General features: G+C 44.6%; 1 long non-coding RNA gene across 2 annotated transcripts; it reads left to right on the top strand.

Annotated features, from left to right (window-relative positions):
- Positions 1-12,402: 12,402 nt before the first annotated feature.
- On the top strand, positions 12,403-17,319 carry LOC120433600. 2 transcript variants are annotated; one of them, XR_005608655.1, is made up of 3 exons: positions 12,403-12,455; positions 14,706-14,833; positions 17,202-17,319. It is a non-coding gene; the product is annotated as an uncharacterized LOC120433600 (long non-coding RNA). The 2 variants fall into 2 exon arrangements; XR_005608654.1 differs by lacking the exon at positions 12,403-12,455 and adding an exon at positions 13,227-13,331.
- The last annotated feature ends 2,307 nt before the right edge of the window (positions 17,320-19,626 follow it).

Below are 19,626 nucleotides of genomic sequence, written 5' to 3'. Positions count from 1 at the left end.
TATTTATAGCAACACAGATGATGTTGTTGCATTTTTATTTATTAACAGTCACATATATTAAGGCACATTTTTAGTCTCTTTTGCATTAGAGCTCCTTTCACTCTACTGCAGGCAACAGGCTCTGTGTTTTTGTACCTTGTACAAATGGACACAGGCACACAAAGGTACCACAAAATAAAGTAAAACGACACATCCAAACATGTCGATACACATGCATGCACTCTTAAAGGCAGTCATCTGTCACTCTCCATCAAGCAGTGAATAATACACCCATCTGTCAGCAGTCCAATAAGCACACGCTGCCCTGAGCTGCTGATAAATGCACAACACAGTGAAACACAAAAACTTTCTCAAACACACAAAGAAAACCACACAAGTAAGTACAAATAACCCTGCAGCACACACACAGACAAAACCCCACATACTGTACAAACACACACACACTGTGAGTCATGATTGATGCTTCGGGGCTCTGTATACATGTGAAGCCATGGGGGCATTATTATGAAATTATTGATAGTGGACTTTCATCCCCTTGAGAGGTAAAAGGAAACACGCACACGCACACACAAAGGAAACCTGGTGATGACAGAACTGGCCGACATCATACATCATTATTTTTTCTTTCCTTTGGAATCATTATGTGACATTTTTCATTAAAAAACATCACAGAGCACCGGAAGCCTCTTTTCCCTCTAAAGAATGACACGAAATCCTGCAAAGAGAACAAAGGCAGCTATTAAATCAAATTGATGCTGGCAGGTGGTAACAGTAGTTTCAGGCCTGTATGCAAATTGATCACAATAACTTGCAGAGTCCATCAGGAACACATTTGTAGATCTTCCTATAATATGTCTGTGATCATTCCAGCTGAACAAATTGTCCCTGACCCGACTTATATTGGTTTTATTTCCTCTTGGACAATATTCAGGCTTCCTTAATCCCTACTATCATTTACTAATAATCATACCATTCAAACTGCGTACCACAGGGATGAGCGTGTAGTAACTGGATACATCAAATGTCTATTTTTAACCCTTTGTTAGAAAGTCCTTTGCAAGCAACAACCATCTAAAGCCTGAAACTGATGGATGTGAGCAAAGAATGGGTTTCCTCCTTTGGCAAGCCTTCACTGCAGCTGTGTTCAGCTGTTTGTTTGTGACTCTTTTCCCCTTTAGCTTTCTCTTTAGGAAGTGAAATTTCTCTGAACATTTGCAAAATATTTGACAAATGCCCAGATTTCCCTCTCACTGTGTCTCTTTGGGTTATTCTCCATCTGTACTGGAAACTGAATGAAGAGCTTTAAATGGCGCCTCTGTCAGAAAATGAATGAATGATATTGAGTGAGAGCTCACACTATAATCTCTGTGTATTTACTTAATGGTGTTATTGAATTTAAAATCCTGCTCCTCACATACAAGGTCTTAAATAATCAGGCCCCATCTTATCTTAATGACCTTGTAGTACCATATCACCCTATTAGAGCACTTCGCTCTCGCTCTGCAGGCCTACTTGTTGTTCCTAGAGTATTTAAAGTAGAGAATGGGAGGCAGAGCCTTCAGTTTTCAGGCCCCTCTTCTGTGGAACCAGCTTCCAGTTTGGATTCAGGAGACAGACACTATCTCTACTTTCAAGATTAGGCTTCAAACTTTCCTTTTTGCTAAAGCATATAGTTAGGGCTGGACCAGGTGACCCTGAATCCTCCCTTAGTTATGCTGCAATAGGTGTAGGCTGCTGGGGGATTCCCATGATGTCACTATGTATGTCTTTATCCTGTCTTCCTTCTCTCACCCCAACCGGTCGCAGCAGATGGCCCCGCCCCTTCCTGAGAATGGTTCTGTCGGAGGTTTCTTCCTGTTAAAAGGACTTTTTCCTTCCCACTGTCACCAAAGTGCTTGCTCATAGGGGGTCATGTGATTGTTGGGTTTTTCTCTGTATGTATTATTGTAGGGTCTGTCATGGTCCTGGGTCGAGCGACCCAGTGTTTGAGTTTATGTATCTTTTGTATTCTTTTGTGCCTTAGCTTAGTTCACCTTGTTTATTTCTAGATTGCAGTTTAGTCTTGTTCCTCAGTTGTTTATGTCATCTCCCCCTGTACTAAGTCTCCCTGGTTCATGCGTCATGTCTATGTTTAGTTCATGTCATGTCTAGTCTCAATGTTTCCTGTTTTACTTTGAAAATCTGTATTCTATGTCAGTGTTTTTAGTTTCACCTGTCCTGTCATTAGGTTCATGTGTGTCAGCTGTGCTCCCATGTGTGGCCACTTCCCCTAATCATCCCTCATGTGTATTTAGTCTCAGTGTTTCATGCAGTCTGTGTCGCGTCGTCTGTGTTCCCACCTCCATGTTTTCACAGTCAGTCTTTGCAGTTATCATCATAGTCTCTGAGTCTTCTTAGTTTGTCACAGTATTAGTTTTCCCAGTTTAGTTATAGTCTAGTTTGGTCACTCTATCCCTGCTTTGTTTGTACACTTTGTCTCAGCCATAATAAAGGCTCGCTTTCTGTTAAATTCACTCCCGTCTACTAACTTGTGTACGCACCTGGGTCCATCACACACACCACCGCACGGCCTGTCTCCACAGACCGTGACAGTACGACGCGACCATGCCGGACCCAGCAACACAACAGAGGGAGATCATCCGGACAGTGGAGTCACTATGCGACAAGTGGCTGCACTGTTCCAGAGAGGAGGAACGGGAAGAGTTAGCCCGCCAAGTAGGAGTGTGCGTGTCCGTGTTCCCCTGGTTATGGGAGACGCTGCACCCCCTCATCAGTGACTTTCTCGTCTCCACTCTCCGACTCCGCCCGCAGCAGCAGCTGCCCGGTGTGCGTGAATCGTCGCCAGAGCCATGCAGTTGCATTGTTACCCCGCTGCCTCGCGAGCCAGAAACAGTCAGAGTCGGAACAGTGAGGCTCGCTGCCGACACACCGTCGGTTCGCGCTTCGTCGGCTTCCGCATCTTCGCCATCGCCTGACTGCACTACGCGGCGTACGGAGATGCCAGAGGCTATTGACTTCGGTGAGGAAGAGAAGCAGCAGGTGTTACAGGCGTATCGCGAGGACGAGCTCCGTTGGAAGCCCTGGCTCATCTCCGAGGAGGAGCTCTCGCCAGCCGCCCCATCTCGGACCTGCCGCCCACCCTCGCCGCCTCGATCGGACTACTCGTCTCCGGCTTCCTACCTAGCACGGATGTGGTCGGAGGACGAGGAGCTGGTCGCCGTGGAAAGTCAAGTTTTATCCACGGCCGCTTCAAGGAGGAAGCGGCGTTCACGCCGCCGTCGCGCATCGCTACGGCCTGTTTTGCCCTCCACTGAGCAACACGAGGATATTGTGGAGGGCACGGATTTCGACCTCGAGGAGCGGCAGCGCGCCGCATGCGCGCAACTAGAAGAAGAGCTCCGGTGGGAGCCGTGGCTCGCTCCTAACTACAAAGAGATTTTCCGCGGAACTCGCCTGGCTCTCGGGGGTCCCGTGAGCTTCCAGGAACTCTCACCTACCGCTCCGTCATCACCCAGTTCCCCAGCCTCTGCGACACCGGCTGGTGCGCATGAGGCGCCGCTGTCTGGTTCGTCGGAAACGACAATCAAGAAGAGATGACGTGCGCGTCGCCGTCGCACTGCACAACGACCGGAGGTGAGTGAATGCAGTCTCTTATCATCAGCCCCCGTTGAAACTGTAGAAGAACTAGATTCAAGAGTCAAGGTTAAAAGAGACTCATAGCGTGAAGATGGCTGACTCTAGTACTGAGAATGGTATGGTCAGTTCGTCTGGCTTCTATGAACAAGGAGTAAGACCCACACAGGCTGTGAATCCCAGCACTGGAGAGTTTCCGCCTGTGCTCTTGTCACCTCCACCCAAACAGGAGTTTGACTGTCCAGCCCCTAAGCCGATTTGGGAATCCCCGGTTTCGTGTGTGTCTGTTAACGAAAATAAAGAGACTGTTTCAGAATCAGCCAGTGCTAACTTTAGGCTGAGTAATGCACCGCTAACCGAGCCACAGCCAAGAGATTTTGTTTCAAAGACAATCATGGACAAACCTAGTAATCCTGTAGGGACCTCTGACACTACACTTAGTTTGAAAGAGACTTCCACAGACCTTAATGTTAATTGTGTGGGGAGTGGGGTGGAAGTGTTTTCTTCTGTGTCATGTAACGTGCCTGGTGTTCCATCACAGACTGGGTTATCTGTGGCTAATGCCTCCCTTCCTGAGCCTGCTCTGCCCACCAATAAGCTACTCGAAGAAGGCCCCTGTGCTTTCATAGCAAGTAAGGCTATGTCAGAGGAGGCAGGTCATGAGATAAAGTATGAAAGGACTGTGTGTGAGATGATGTGTGACCATGTTTTGCCTGCTGTTCCTATATTCAATGAACTGAAGACTGAAGATGCTGATCATGAACTCACGTTAATCCGCCAAGACGAAAACATAAATGCAGATCATGGTAACCTGGACTGTGTAATGCCACAACATGAATTCTGTCTTCCTGAAGGTAACAAACAGGGCGATTTTGAACTGTTTTGCTCCAGCACTATTACCTCCAATCAGGAGATGGAGGCTGACATCAGGGTTAATGTGACACCGTTTTCTCCTGTTTCCGTGAACTCATCACTAGATAAGGTTTTGACCTTGAACAACGGTGTTTCCACTCATTCACAGCCTGATGTGTCACCTGCTGCAGTTAAGGGTTCAAGTGCTGTTTTACCTGTGTCTGTCTCTCAACTCAATAGAGCTATCACTCTGAAGCCACAGATCACTACGGGTGCGGGTTCCAGCAAATGTGTCTGTCCAACATATCACAGTCATGCTACTAACATGCCATTAGTTAGGTCCATACCCGAGTATTTAATGTTTGTCCAGGAACCTCACCCTAATGGTCTAAGCCTTGTTTTTGTGGGTGAGGTGGCAATTCTTGTTTTTCGTATAGCTAATCCAGCCCCTCTGAGCCTTACACTGCCATCGATCAGGTCCAACAAGCTTAGGTCGACTCCTCCTGTGACTACAGAGACTGGGCCATTTGCCTTTAAGCCAGTTAAAACTGATGCAGACCCTGAGAACCTAAAGCTTGCTAGCACAGAACTGGTGGTCATTAACACTGCTCACTTCATGGACTCCTGTGCTAAGATAGTAAGCCCTATGGACTGTTTTTCACCTGCTCTCTCTCCGTGTGGGATTATGCCTCAACAGCCTGTTTTTCCTCAGCCTTTACCCCAGTTAGCAGCTCAGCTCCCTGCCCAGTTAGCAGTTCAGCTCCCTGCCCAGTTAGCAGCTCATCCTGCATCTGCTACTGGATGCCCGGGTGTGCCAGCCCGGCACCCCGCAGCATCCCCGCTGCTTCATGCCACGTCCGCTGGAGGGCCCGAGGAGCCCGTCCAGCCTCATGCCACGTCCGCTGGAGGGCCCGAGGAGCCCGTCCAGCCTCATGCCACGTCCGCTGGGGGTTCAGGAGAACCGCACCAGCCTCATGCCTCGTCCGCTGGGGGTTCAGGAGAACCGCACCAGCCTCATGCCTCGTCCGCTGGGGGTTCAGGAGAACCGCACCAGCCTCATGCCACGTCCGCTGGGGGTTCAGGAGAACCGCACCAGCCTCATGCCTCGTCCGCTGGAGGGCCCGAGGAGCCGGTCCGGCCACCACCTGCGGCTCCATTGCCTGCAGCGTCTACGTCGTTGCCTGGTCCAGCTTCGGCTTCGCCTTCGCCTGGTCCCGCCTCGTCAGCTGGAGGGCCCGAGGAGCCCGTCCAGCAACCCGCCACGTCAGCTGGAGGGGCCGAGGAGCCCGTCCAGCAACCCGCCACGTCAGCTGGCGGTTCAGGAGAACCGCACCAGCCCCACGCCTCGTCAGCTCGAGGGCCCGGGGAGCCCATCCAGCAACCTGCCACGTCAGCTGGAGGGCCCGAGGAGCCCGTCCAGCCACCACCTGCTCTGTCATCTGCGGCTCCTATGCCGTCGCCTAGTCCAGCTCTGGCTTCTGCTTCATCGCCTTCGCCTGGTCCAGCTTCAGCTTTGGCTTCTGCTTCATCGCCTTCGCCTGGTCCAGCTTCAGCTTTGGCTTCTGCTTCATCGCCTTCGCCTGGTCCAGCTTCAGCTTTGGCTTCTGCTTCATCGCCTTCACCTGGTCCAGCTTCAACGTCGGCTTCTGCTCCGCCTGCAGCAGCCACCTCTGCCTCGGCTTCGTCTGGTCTCGCCAAGCCACGTCCACGACTGTCCCGTCACCGGCCACCTTCCAGGCCACGTCCACGACTGTCCCGTCACCGGCCACCTTCCAGGCCACGTCCACGACTGTCCCGTCACCGGCCACCTTCCAGGCCACGTCCACGACTGTCCCGTCACCGGCCACCTTCCAGGCCACGTCCACGACTGCCCCGTCACCGGCCACTTTCCAGGCCGTCAACTGGACAACATTGCCGTTGTGGGCGGCCTCCTGAACTGCACCGCCGCTGCCTTCTGCACGGCCGGCCTCCTGATATAAGATGGCATGGCCTGTTGGGTTGCCAACCTCCGGGTCGGCCCCCTGAACTCATGAACTGTGGGCTGTTGTGTTGCGGCCCTCCAGGCCGGCCCCCTGACTTATGTTTGGACTTTTGTCATGTGCTCCAGTGTTTTCCTGTCAGCTGTTTTTGGTTCATGTTCTGGGCCCTCCGTCCTGGTCCCCCGCCGCCCGCCCGGGCTCGGTGGTCCGTTTTTTGGTTTGGGGCTGTCTGGAGCCAGCCCTTAGAGGGGGGGTGGTGTCATGGTCCTGGGTCGAGCGACCCAGTGTTTGAGTTTATGTATCTTTTGTATTCTTTTGTGCCTTAGCTTAGTTCACCTTGTTTATTTCTAGATTGCAGTTTAGTCTTGTTCCTCAGTTGTTTATGTCATCTCCCCCTGTACTAAGTCTCCCTGGTTCATGCGTCATGTCTATGTTTAGTTCATGTCATGTCTAGTCTCAATGTTTCCTGTTTTACTTTGAAAATCTGTATTCTATGTCAGTGTTTTTTAGTTTCACCTGTCCTGTCGTTAGGTTCATGTGTGTCAGCTGTGCTCCCATGTGTGGCCACTTCCCCTAATCATCCCTCATGTGTATTTAGTCTCAGTGTTTCATGCAGTCTGTGTCGCGTCGTCTGTGTTCCCACCTCCATGTTTTCACAGTCAGTCTTTGCAGTTATCATCATAGTCTCTGAGTCTTCTTAGTTTGTCACAGTATTAGTTTTCCCAGTTTAGTTATAGTCTAGTTTGGTCACTCTATCCCTGCTTTGTTTGTACACTTTGTCTCAGCCATAATAAAGGCTCACTTTCTGTTAAATTCACTCCCGTCTACTAACTTGTGTACGCACCTGGGTCCATCACACACACCACCGCACGGCCTGTCTCCACAGACCGTGACAGGGTCTACCTTACAATATAAAGCACCTTGAGGCGACTGTTGCTGTGATTTGGCACCGTATAAATAAAATTGAATTGAATTATTATTTAGCGATAACTGCAGATCAGTTTGAGTGTTTAATTTTGAATAAACAATAAGTTACATTTTAAAATTGAAACACGTCATTCAGTGTAAAAAGTTTTTATTGCAGTTAAAGTGAACTTACTGAACCTGAATAGTAGGAACCTGATAAAAAATGCTGGACTGAGGTTTTTGTTCATGCATTCAGTCTGTTATTGACACTGATGATTGGCTGGACCTTGTTGTAATGAATTATATGTCTGCCTTATGGAGAGTGCTCTTCATGTGGCTGGATGTTGTGAAGTGGTCTTCTTTATGATGCTGTGATCATATATCATCATGTTTCAGACGCGTTTGTGCTTGTGCTGCACAACTCCCCAGTGCAGTAATTGTTTGAATACTTTTGGCCACCCCTAATGTTCCCTGTTATCTCACTAAATCATTTTGTTTCTGCAGCCTAAGGATGGCCTGCTTTTCCTGTTTTTTGGTGGGTTTTTTTGTGCTGAGATCTCATTTGACCACATGTTGTGGGTTGACAGCAACAGCTTCCAAATGCAGACGCCAAACTTGGAATGGTTTAGAGACAGTTTAGCTGCTTTATTGATGAATAAATAGCCCACACCTGTCCATGAAGCAGCTTTTGATCACTGTCCAATTACATTTGATGCCTTGAAAACAGGTCGCAACATTTCCTGCAAACTCTGTCTCCAGTTTATATTTTGTCAGGAAATCAATATCCTTAGTATCCTTATTTTCCTGTTATATTGTTTTATGTACTTTAATAATGAAGGCTTGTAGAGCAAGGCCACCTTTGACTCACAAACTAAGTGCTCAGCCAGACTGAAAAACAGGAAGTTTTAGTGCACAGGCATATTAATTGACTATGTGCACGTTAGCATATGCTACTTCCGGTGCGGAAACTCCTGTGGGGAGCTTTGTTTCCGGTGTCCTATTCGTGCCTTGTTTACGGTCCAAAACAAGTTAAGCAAATGAATGAATCAAGCGGCGATTTACATTTCTATAGATGTTTTGGGCATTTACCCAATATATCTGTAAATGATGTTCATCGACTTGTCGATATTTTTCGCCCGCACCTCAGGGCAAAAGAGAAAAGGGATTCAAATGTTATATTTCTCAGCTGTCCCTCGTTTATCGCGGGTGTTATGTTCTAAAAATAACCAGCGATGGGTGAAATCAAGTAGCCAGTTTTATTTTTTGACGCGTGGACATCGTGGACATCCAGTACTGCATTTCAGAGTCACACTGCTAGCGATCGATGCAGCGATTCTGTACTGTACAGGAGAGACGTCACGGAGGAGATCGTCTGCAGCGATCAGGACGCAGGACACAATGTGATGTAAAAAAAAAAAGCATGCAAACTTGCACTAAAAATCTGCGAAACAGCGAGGTGAAAGGTGAACTGCGTTATAGCGAGGGACCACTGTAATTTTGAAGGTAAGTCACAACACACCCTTCGTAAATACTAATGTATAGAAACCCTCACCAGCAATCGTTCATTTTTTTGTGTGGCTTTTTTTCACGGTTTGTTAACATGCTGTGTAGGTGTGTACTTGACTAGCTGATATCAACATAATGGGGAAACATCTGGTTTGACTATTGTTCACCTGTAGTTTGAATGCTGAACATTTGCCTGTTTAAATGTCTTCTGCATGCAGTAATGCAGTTCTGCTTGTGTTGAGTGATGTAAACAACTGATCGATCTAAACTCTTTAAACGTCAAAATTGATCATTAGATTTTTTATGACACAACAGTGGTGAGTGTTCCCACCTTCTCCTCTTTGTAACTTAACGCGATCTTTCCGTTTTCGAGTTTTGGACATGATTTTGGAGTATATCTTCGCAGTAGCGATTGACCGCAAAGTAAAGCTACCGGAAATGTACAACCCCACATCCAGTCTCAAACCAGGAAGTTAGCATTTTCTCGTGCACAGGGTCAATAGATAAGACACAGAAAAGAGGAACTTTCCATATAAGCAATGTTTGAGACTGTGTGACGTGTAAAGTACCAAAATAACACCTATATGAGACACAGCTTATGATTCTAATGTTAGAGCTCTTGCAACTGGCATTTGAGCTGTGCAGGGGTCTCTCTCTTCCGGAAGATGATTGAATTAAAAGAAATATAAATGTTTTAACACACTATGAGTCGGTTTTCTCTGTTCTATCATGGGGACAAAAGGATCGGGGTTTAATAATGTCAATACTCTAGAATTAAAGCTTAAAGTCTGTAGGATAAGTTATGTCTAAAGGCAGAGAATGGTTTGTGTTTTTTTCTGTACATCATTTTAAATCTGAGCAAGAAAAGAAAGCTCAATAACAGATTTAATTGGTGACATACTTAAACAGCCGTCTCTGCTCATTACTTAAGCATAACCTCGAGAGCTTTTTGCCTCACATCAGTGAAATTATATACTGTTTCTATGCACCGGCCACACACACAGTTTTTCATACGTAGAGCCGTGCAGACTTCCTCCAAGTGTTTATTTTAACAAACATAATCAGAGACAAACAGGTGAGTGTCCAGTGGGGGCACCCTTCCCCACCATACTGAGAACCAGAGCTAAACCAGAGTCCAATTTTGTGCAACATTGAAGCGAACACGCAGTGAGAGGCTGCTCAGTAGGAAGATCGAGTTTGATCCAACACATATTGACAGGTATGTGTGGGTACGAGCCTTTGCAGTGAGGTAAAGTTGGTTGTGTGGGTTAGGAGAGGAAGTACAAACACAGGCTGCTGGTGCCAACAACACCCCCTGAAACGCACACGCAGAAACACACAAACACACACGTATGCGCTCACACTTGTGCCACCTACCCAGATGAAAGAGTTGGCTCTGTGGCAGACCACTGCGCGGCCCTCTTGAGGGTTACTGCTGCTATTTCTGGGATAAGGAGTCAGCAGGCAGGCCTGTGTGTATTGTACAGCATGTTATTTTGCAGGCATTTGAGTATGTTCCATATCTGAGGAGAATGTGTGCGAGTGACTCCTGCTGCAATCACACTGAGGCTTGAGCTTCATTATTAAGTAAACACACACACAGACACACACACAGTCCTCCGAGGGGAGAAACCACAGCCTCGGATTGCTGAAGAGTCTTAATGTCAACAACTGCCTCTAAAAGCACAAGTGTTTGTGGCTGAGCAGCAGTTTAAGATAAGCCAAAGGCTACTGAACGGAAAGACTGATATCATCGCAGCAGAATGTGCTTGCTGTAATGGTGACTGATGGCACGTTCACGAATTAATCAAGAGGGATAAAAAATGAAATATGGAAGCAGCAGGTGAAGAAGACACTTGTGATAAAATGTTTCATAAGAGAAGCGATGCAGGAACGAGGGAGGCATGTTTGAGATGATTTACAGTAAGAGAGAAGCAAATGGTGGAAGACATGTTGGGAAAAAGCACAGGTGGTAAAGGAAGAAGAAGAATGATGCAATGAATGATGCGATCTGCAGTCATGGAGAAAAGAAATTACACAAAGAGCAGAGGCTTAATTTTAACAGCAAATCATAGTTTTAGTCATGATTTGGGCATCTAAATATTTTAGTTTTAGTTGACTAAATATCACGAGATCATATAGACTAAATCGAGTCTCAGACTGTCGTGTTTTATCAGTGAGTTGCTCCACACAGTCTGCAAAGTTTTCTTGAGATCATTTATGAAATGTGTCCATGTGTCTGCTCTTTCTTCCTCCCAAGCACTGACGTTTTGTCATGCTTTCGTGAGAAACGGGGATCTAATTCATCGAATGTGCGCATCTGACTTTTCTGCACAAGGAGGCTACTTCTGATTGGCTCTTATCTCTCCAGAGTATTTTCATCTCATTTTCATTTGTTAATGAAAGTGTCAGCACATTTCGGCATAGTTTTCTGTCCTCGTGCGTTAGTTTTTGTTTAGTTATCTTGTTTTGATGAAACAGCTTATTGGTCAACTGGAAACCCTTCTAAACAAGTTCAGTCTTTTTCTACTTGTGCTGTCTTTGACCTTTAGCATGCTAACTGAGGTCTGTAGAGTCTGAGATGGAGCTCTGGGGGTTTTTCTCAGTTTCTCTGAGCAGTGCACGGTCTGACCTCCGGCTGAATTGGCTGGGACGTCCACTCCTGGGATCTTTAAGTCTGACGTCATTAGCCGTTTCTGGGTCCAAACTTCGCTTCAGGTCCCAAAGTCAAACGAACACTGCGGCATCACTGAGAGTTACAAACTGTCTAAATTCTTTCATCTTTAATAAAATGAGAAGCGTTGCTGCTTTACTAGGTTTAACTATTAAGTTTAACATCCAGGCATCCATGAAAACGGAATTTATGAAGTCTAACTGAGTTAGAAGTTAGCAGGAAGTTAGCTCGCTAGCTTCCACCTAAACATGATATAGCATGTTCTGACTGAGAGATTTCTGAAACATTCAAACGTACAGCTCTGCTATCACTTCCAACATAAATGAAGACAGAAAACTAAACAGCAGTGACGTTTGTAGGGTTACTGAAGTTGGGCTAGCTGGTATATAATGATGTGCTACGTGATCGCTAGCGACACAGCTATGTTAGCATAGCATAAACACAGTGAAGCTGGAGGATGAACGCTAACTTTTTTCCACTCGATAAAAGTTAACGTGAGGGTTCCCGATGGTTAGGGACAAATGCAATCGCATGGCAGGATGCTGTAAACCAGCAGTCCCCAACCCCCGGGCCGGTCCGTGAGTCGTTTGGTGCCGGGCCGTGAGAGTTGCGGCTCAGGTGTGAAATTCATGGTTTTCAGGGTTTTTTATCAGTTTTTAGCGTTTTTATGGTTACTCTGTTTCCCTGGATCTTTTCCTGTGTGTTATTAATAAATCTTCTCTTGTTTTTGGTACCAGTACTGGTTTTATTTTGTTATATTTATCCGCAACACCTTAAAGGCCGGTCTGTGAAAATATTGTCGGACATAAACCGGTTCACGGCGCAAAAACGGTTGGGGACTGCTGCTGTAAACGGACCAAACTTCAGTCAGGAGAACAACTGGGATAATCCATCCACAACATGAGGTTAGTCTTTAACATACCGCTGCATGGGCTGGGGTGTAGTTACATTGTAAGGTTTTAAAAACTGAGCTTTAAAATGAACAGTGGTAATAAAAACCGAGAGAGGCCGACAGTGATCAGATTAAATAGAACAAGATACAAAACATTAAAACATGTTAAAAACACAAGAGCCTTGTAGTTTGGACCAGGAACCAGAGTTCACACGTCATCACTTAAAGACCGGATCGGCAGCTGTTTTGAATGGTTTCCACTTGGGAATAATCTTTCTTACTGCACAATGATGGATTTTAACGGTTTATAAATGACCTTATAACCCTGATAAGATCAATGAGCAGCAACAGTTGCTTCTCTCAGATGTCTTTCCAAACTGCCAAAACATCTGCTTTCATCCAGGTGCCCACACTTACTGATGATCGATTAATTAGTACATGTGATTAGCATCACCTGGTTGCAGTCCAGGTGTACTTTGTTTTTGACTCACTACTTCTGCATTTTAGCTTAGTTTTTGTTATAAAAGAGACATAAAGACAAAAAACATTTAATTCCACACAACCAATTCACTCAGGTGAGTCGGTTTACTGCAACTTTTTAATTTGGCTACTTTTTCAGGCACACTTGCCAGCACCCGGCAGGAGGCCAAACAAATAAAAAGCCAGAAATCAGAAAGCAATAAACCTTATGCTGTGATTAGATTTACAGCAATCTTATTTGGACATGTGTAGCGAGGAAAAAAAGAAAAGCTTTTGTCTGATGAAACATAATTTGATTTAGCAGCGTGCAGCCAGTGAGTTTGGGACATTAGCAGAGCAGGGTGCTGGAAGCTGCCAAGACCGTCTCACCCAGGCGCCCACCCAGGTGGGGAGGAATTGATTTTATATGGTAAAGAAAATATTTTGCACTTAACTTCCTTTCTGTCCACTACAAAATGACAAAATCTGATTTAGCAAGAGAGACTAAAGCATGCAAATCAGATTTCTACTGCATTGTTTTAAATATCCTTTTCTGTTCTGTCCACTCCTCTAAAAAATCATTGCAGCTTCATTCAGTCGATATGATAATCATATAAAGTGCAATGGAAATGATTATGTCTATAAATGAGAAGTTATTCTGAGGGCTATTAAGGGAACAGTTATAATACATGTTTTTATCTGCACTTCCAACAAAGCTGAAAAGGATAAATGTCCTTCTGCACAGTGCACATCGCTGCTCTGCACACACATAAGAATGCAAGCTCACGGGGCTTTGTGTGAGGTCGTAATACAGCCAAATATTGAACTATTTAATGCACCTTCTTTTTACTGATATGATTTTGTTTACTGGGGTTGTTGCTGCCGTGGTGGGTTAAGGGAAAATGTTCCCAAAGCCGCTGGATTTCTGCTCGTCCATTTGATCCTTGAGTATGGATTTATGCACGTAAGCAACCCGAGCCAACAGCTGGAACAGTTTTATGCAATGCAGAGTCGGTTCACCTAGCAGCTCAGTTTTACTGTCTTCTAGTAAAAACACAGACTTACTGTATTCACAGGGCTGCCAGTTGGCTGATGCATGCTATTCAGCACAGAAGAGAAAAAAGAAGAAGTTAGGTACCACTTGTGGGGCATCTGCCTCCATGACATCTAAATGCAAACTTATAAAAGCCAGAGACGGATATCCAGACTGAGCTTTGCTCTGTAATAGCACCAAACTTTAAAAAACATCTATTCTAAAGCTCTAATTAGTCTAAGACAAATTGGCTTGAAATTGGCTTTTTCTTTATTTTTTAAAAATAATTTGAGCACTATCAAACAATATCATATGAACATATTATTACTATTTAAAATGTTCTTTGTTCCCGCTTTCTTTGTCTGATTTATTGCCTTGCTATCAATCACCAGAACAGCTCCAGTTCCACTCATGCTGAAACTTTTGGTTTTGATCAAGAGAAACAAAACGATGAAACATGGAATATGTCGTGTGTGTGTGATCAGTGATTCGTGCTTCTGAGAGTTAAAATCTGTGTTAGTAGGTTACACTCTCAGCAAATGCCAACCACAAGAGACACGCCTGAAGTGTGAGTACAAAGTGTGTGTGTGTGTGTGTGTGTGTGTGTGTGTGTGTGTGTGTGTGTGTGTGTGTGTGTGTGTGTGAATCTACAGGCTTGCAGACGTTCACACTGGTGCACTTGAGCCTCTGTTCAAGAGTGTTCACTCAGTGCTCGTGCAGAAACTTTGACTCTTGTGTTCATGCGTGTGCTGTTGTGTGTTTTTATGTCAGCAGAAAGCGTGAGAACCAGGTCGGTCTCCTGAGAAGAAGAAAAACAGTGAAATGATGGAGTGATGAATAAATGAGGGCAGGAGCAATGAGAAGAAAGAAGAAGAAAAAGAAAATGCTGATGCTGACAGGTCAGTGGTAACGGCTCTCTGAGCTAATTAGATGAGGCTAAGAGCAAACTTCAGTCGTACTGCACAGAGTTACAGCCAATTAAAAACAGTATAAAGTGGAGCAGATGGTCAGGGATGTTGGGCAGTGCAGGAAAAATGGTTTTCCTATATTGGACCTTCTCTCACTGTGGTTTCACATAAACTGCTGGTGTGCTGCCTCCGTCTTGAATCTGGTGCTTTATGATGCGCGCACACACACACACACACACACACACACACACACACACACACACACACACACACTCTTGTAATTGCACACAATCCATGCCGTGCCCAACTGTAAGGCAGTTATCCAAAACTGTTGTCACTTTGGGCCCATCAGTACTCTCGCTCTTAAGATAAATTATTTGAGTGGGAGACAAATTTCCTGCTGTGATCTTCCAGCTAGTCTCCATCAGGCGTGTGTGCTTTGGTGTGTGTGTGTTTTCATGGGTGCGTGTTAATTAGGAGCAAGCTTTCACGACTCGATTAAATGAAGAGAATCTTTGATCGTTCCTTCTTTGCCCTCTCACGGGTACAAACTCCAAAACACCCCTAAGACACAAAGAGTGTGAGGGTGGAGGAGCGAGTGGAGGTGAGGGCGAGGGGGAGCGTAGGAACCAGGAGAGGCAGCGCTGGTTTCTCTCGACCGTCTGTTGGCTCGTTCACGTGCTCACAGACGTCTGTGGTTCATAACACCTTCTGACCTCTGCGTCCTCTTCACTTCTCAGCAGCTCAGTTACTTTTGGTGAAGCTCAGCCCTGCTTTTGCTCCACTCATCCTGCTGCAGCACGTCCAACAAGTGGAGGTGTTCATACATAACAGCCAGCATAGCTCTGATCTGTCTATGGTGACCACTCAGTGATGTAATACCCAATAATAAAATGCATGTGAGCTAGTGAACGATCCATCAGCTGCAGCTGTGCCTAATAAAATTTAACAAATGTTAGCATAATATGCAAAATTAAACTTTAATAATGTCAAAATAGAGACATTATTATTGTTGTTTTTACACCAGGAGTAACCACAGTTGGAGAGAAGGATGGAGAGCCAGGCTCCCAGCTGGAATGCTAATAATCTCTCTCAGGCTATCTGAATGATCTCTTAATATAAACTAGCTGCCCAGCAAATCATGACAAACTAGTTGAGTCCAGTATTTGTGTAACTTGGCTTCTCGACAGCTGCCTTTCTGCTGAGATGATTTCTGATGAGGCTTCAGTGAACAGCAGATGGATCAGCTGAAGGTCCAAATGCAGATCTCAGGTCCTTGCTGGTGTTTTCCTGTTTCTTAAGGACGTGACTTTTAGGTGCCTGAAAATATCATTTCAAATTTCTTCCTTGCTAAGATTTCTGGGTTTTATGTGTAGACAAAACACCAGTTCACCCCATCTTAGTTTTTTTTTTTTAATTCCCTGAATGATTTATAGTTCAGAGTTAATTGTCTTAACAAGCAAGTAGACATACTTTTGAAAATGCTCAGGCAGGAGGACTAGACTAAACATGAGTGGGGGGAAAAGCCAGTGCCCAAAGAAAAACTTTTAACAGCCCTTCAGCTGAAGACCAATTTAAATGAGTCTGCATCCTTGGAAAAAGCAAAATACAGAGAATATAGAGACGCTGGCTCAAGACTTTTGCACATGTGATGGAAATGTCTTTTTCCTGAGTCTACTGATGTTATGTATGTATACATATGTATATAAATAAAGTCAAAACACCAGACAACTTGTTATTTAGCCTTTATTAAATAATAATAATAATAATAATAATAATCATAATAATAATAATAACATTAAAAAAAGAAATTTTTCTGTACAAAGTCTACAAACAACAGTTTGAATAATCTGGCCAGTGCCGTAGGTTTGTGTTGATGTAGTGTACATATGTGTGTGTCTGTCATTAGTGTGTGTGTGTGTGTGTCCATCGAGACAGAAGAGGTAATACTATCTGGACTTCCAGAAGGAATGAGTGAGTAAAGTCACGCAGGAGGAGAGAGAACTTCATGAGTGTGTGTGTCTCATTGTTTCTATAGAAGTGTTGTAATATATTCTCTAGTCACTGCTTACAATTCATGTTTGTGTGTGTGTGTGTGTGTGTGTGTGTGTGTGTGTGTGTGTGTGTGTGTGTGTGTGTGACAGAGAGAGTAAGATATCAGTTGGGAGAGAGAGAGTGAGAGAGAGCAAGCAAGAGAGACATAATGAGAGAGCTCCAAGGCACTTGGAAAACAGTCCAATGAAAACACAGTTAGATGGACAGAAAACTCTCCGTCTCCCTCCATTGTTCCCTTTCTTCATCTCTCTTTCAACACCTTTTACTATTCCCTTCATCTTCTTTGTTTATTTTTCCTTAATAGTCCTCCTGGCTATATCGATGCGTGCCCTTTAAAGTGGAGAGGAGAGAGGAAGACAGAGAGAAAGAATGGGGGCTGCAGGCAAAGATTCACCGAGCGCGACCCGTTTCATCCCCCCCCCCCGTTTCCTCTGCGCTTTGAGTTTACACTGTAGAAGACAACAATGTGATATTTCACAGATTCAAAAGAAAATCAAAACCTACTTCCTAGGATTAAAGTTTCATCTGTAGTAGAACGAGCACGGTGAAAGAAAGAGGCGGAGTTCAGTGTTTAGTCCTCCAGTCTGAAGTCATGTGTGTCTCTGTCCTCCTTCCGCTCATCTTCTGTTTTACTTTGTTTGCTCTTTACTTTCACGTCTTTGGATACGCTCACATGCACAGAATAACTGGATTGGATATTAATTTGATCAAACTTGATTTAATGTTCCCAGTTAAAACTTTTTGGATGGATTTTCTTCTATTAAAAAATATTAATTATGCTCAGTAATTTCTTAATCCATACACAGAATAACACAGGTGAAGTTTGCATTAGAAAAATCTATACTTCCCCAAACTTCTCTCTGTCTGAACACAAAGTTTGCAGATATATTTAACATCAGCATGTTTTTGTTATGTTAATAATAAAGTAGAGCACTTTGGGGAATATTAAAGCCGTGCTCGAGTCGGCAGGACTCCAACCAAACATGGTTTCTTTTTTAGAAATGTCAAACTGTCCATTCTTTGTATTATTGTAAGTGATTCAGTTAGATATATTCACTTGCAGCACATTCATAAATGATTAAACTTGTGATAAAAGCTGCATCTTTATCCTGCTTTTCACGTGCTGCATCACAAATTAAAACCTGTGTTTTTTGTAAAATTTGCATGTTTACCTGCTTTTTCTTTTGCAGTCTCACCACATGTTTTGCCTTATTACTGCCACCAATAACATTTCTTTATTTTGTGACTCAATTGCGTGCATGAAATACAAACAAAATAGAAACACAACAGCAGAAACACACCTGGGATGCTATCAGCAGTCGAAGATACCTTTAAGAAAGGTAAGAAAGGCTCAGTTTGGGCTAAATGATCGATTGCTTAGGTTTTTTTTTTTGAATAACATGTTTGGCACTTGCATGTAAGCACAACCATTTATTTGTCTTTGCCTCGGTCTTCCTCTCTACCTGTGTGTGTGTGTGTGTGTGTGTGTGTGTGCCTCCTCCTGTTTATCAGTCTCTCCAGCAGCACTGGCCCTCCTCGATGGCTGTCCTCCGATACAGCGTATACTGTAGTTAGCTTAAGGCTCGATTGTGTGTCCAAAAAAGTCGACGGTGCGATTTCCGTTCTCCTCCTGTAGTCTTTCTTCGTCTTTCATCTTTGAGCGGCCTTTGTTTAGAAGGGTAAAGTTAAGAGTGGTGGATAAGCGGCGTGACGATTCATCACTCTTAATCCCCGCAGCCCTACCGTGCACATACACAGCTCTTTGGCAATCCATAGGTTGCAATAAAACAATCACTGACATTTTGTTCACACAGTGTCTGTCCATCATTTGGGCATCATACAGTTTGGAAAGCAAAAAAATATAGATATATACCAAAAACAAACTCTAGAATACTGAATCTAAAGCACGACTCCATAACAGCATGTTAGATTTTGATAAACCTCTGATTTTCTGCCTTACTTTATCTTTCCTCTACTCTTTGTAAAGACTCATAATCTGTAATGGAAAATGTGCCAAAATAGCTAGTAAAGGACTGAAAGAACACTTAAGACCGTGGAGTCCAACACAATGCTAAAATAAAAGGCTAAAAAATGGCATAAGAGCTCTACAGGGCGGCTACGAACTGAAGCTGGCTTTTCTTTACCTTTTTTTTTTCCCCAAAGAGACACAAGTCTAAAACAGAACAAAAACAGTCACCATTACTCTTCTATGCCACTGGTTTCACGAAGCGCAGACCGAGGGCAGACAAAGGAGCGAGCGAGCGCCACATGGCAGGCTAATGGACGTTAAAAACTCACAGAACTCATATCTAAAACTTTCAGAAACAAACCAAAAAAAAGAAAAGAAAATGTCCTTTTTCATACTCCTTTCCTTCTTTGCCATTAGAAATCTAGATCATTTGAGTTGGGTGGTTCATATCTTTTTAAACTTTTTTTTTGGGGGGGGGGGGTTAGGCATTCACTTGATATGTGTTGATTTCAGTCAAAAATGACCCACTGAACCGACCCACTGAACCGACCCACTGGTGCCCTGTGGAACATGCTTCTGCTGTTCGAGCTGAAGTTTCACGTCTGCGTCAGTCACGAGGGCGGATCATCAAATTCTTTTCTTCATCAAGAATCCCAAGAATACCAACACTTTAGCCAAACAGCCCAGACTGTGCTGCCATTTGTAGTCCAAATGTCTAGATTGTCACAGTTGCTGTAGTCCATTCTTCTCGATGTCATCC

The sequence above is a fragment of the Oreochromis aureus genome, linkage group 16, assembly GCF_013358895.1.
Source record: "Oreochromis aureus strain Israel breed Guangdong linkage group 16, ZZ_aureus, whole genome shotgun sequence".
NCBI classification, from domain to species: domain Eukaryota; kingdom Metazoa; phylum Chordata; class Actinopteri; order Cichliformes; family Cichlidae; genus Oreochromis; species Oreochromis aureus.
This window is presented reverse-complemented; position numbering and strand designations above follow the sequence as displayed.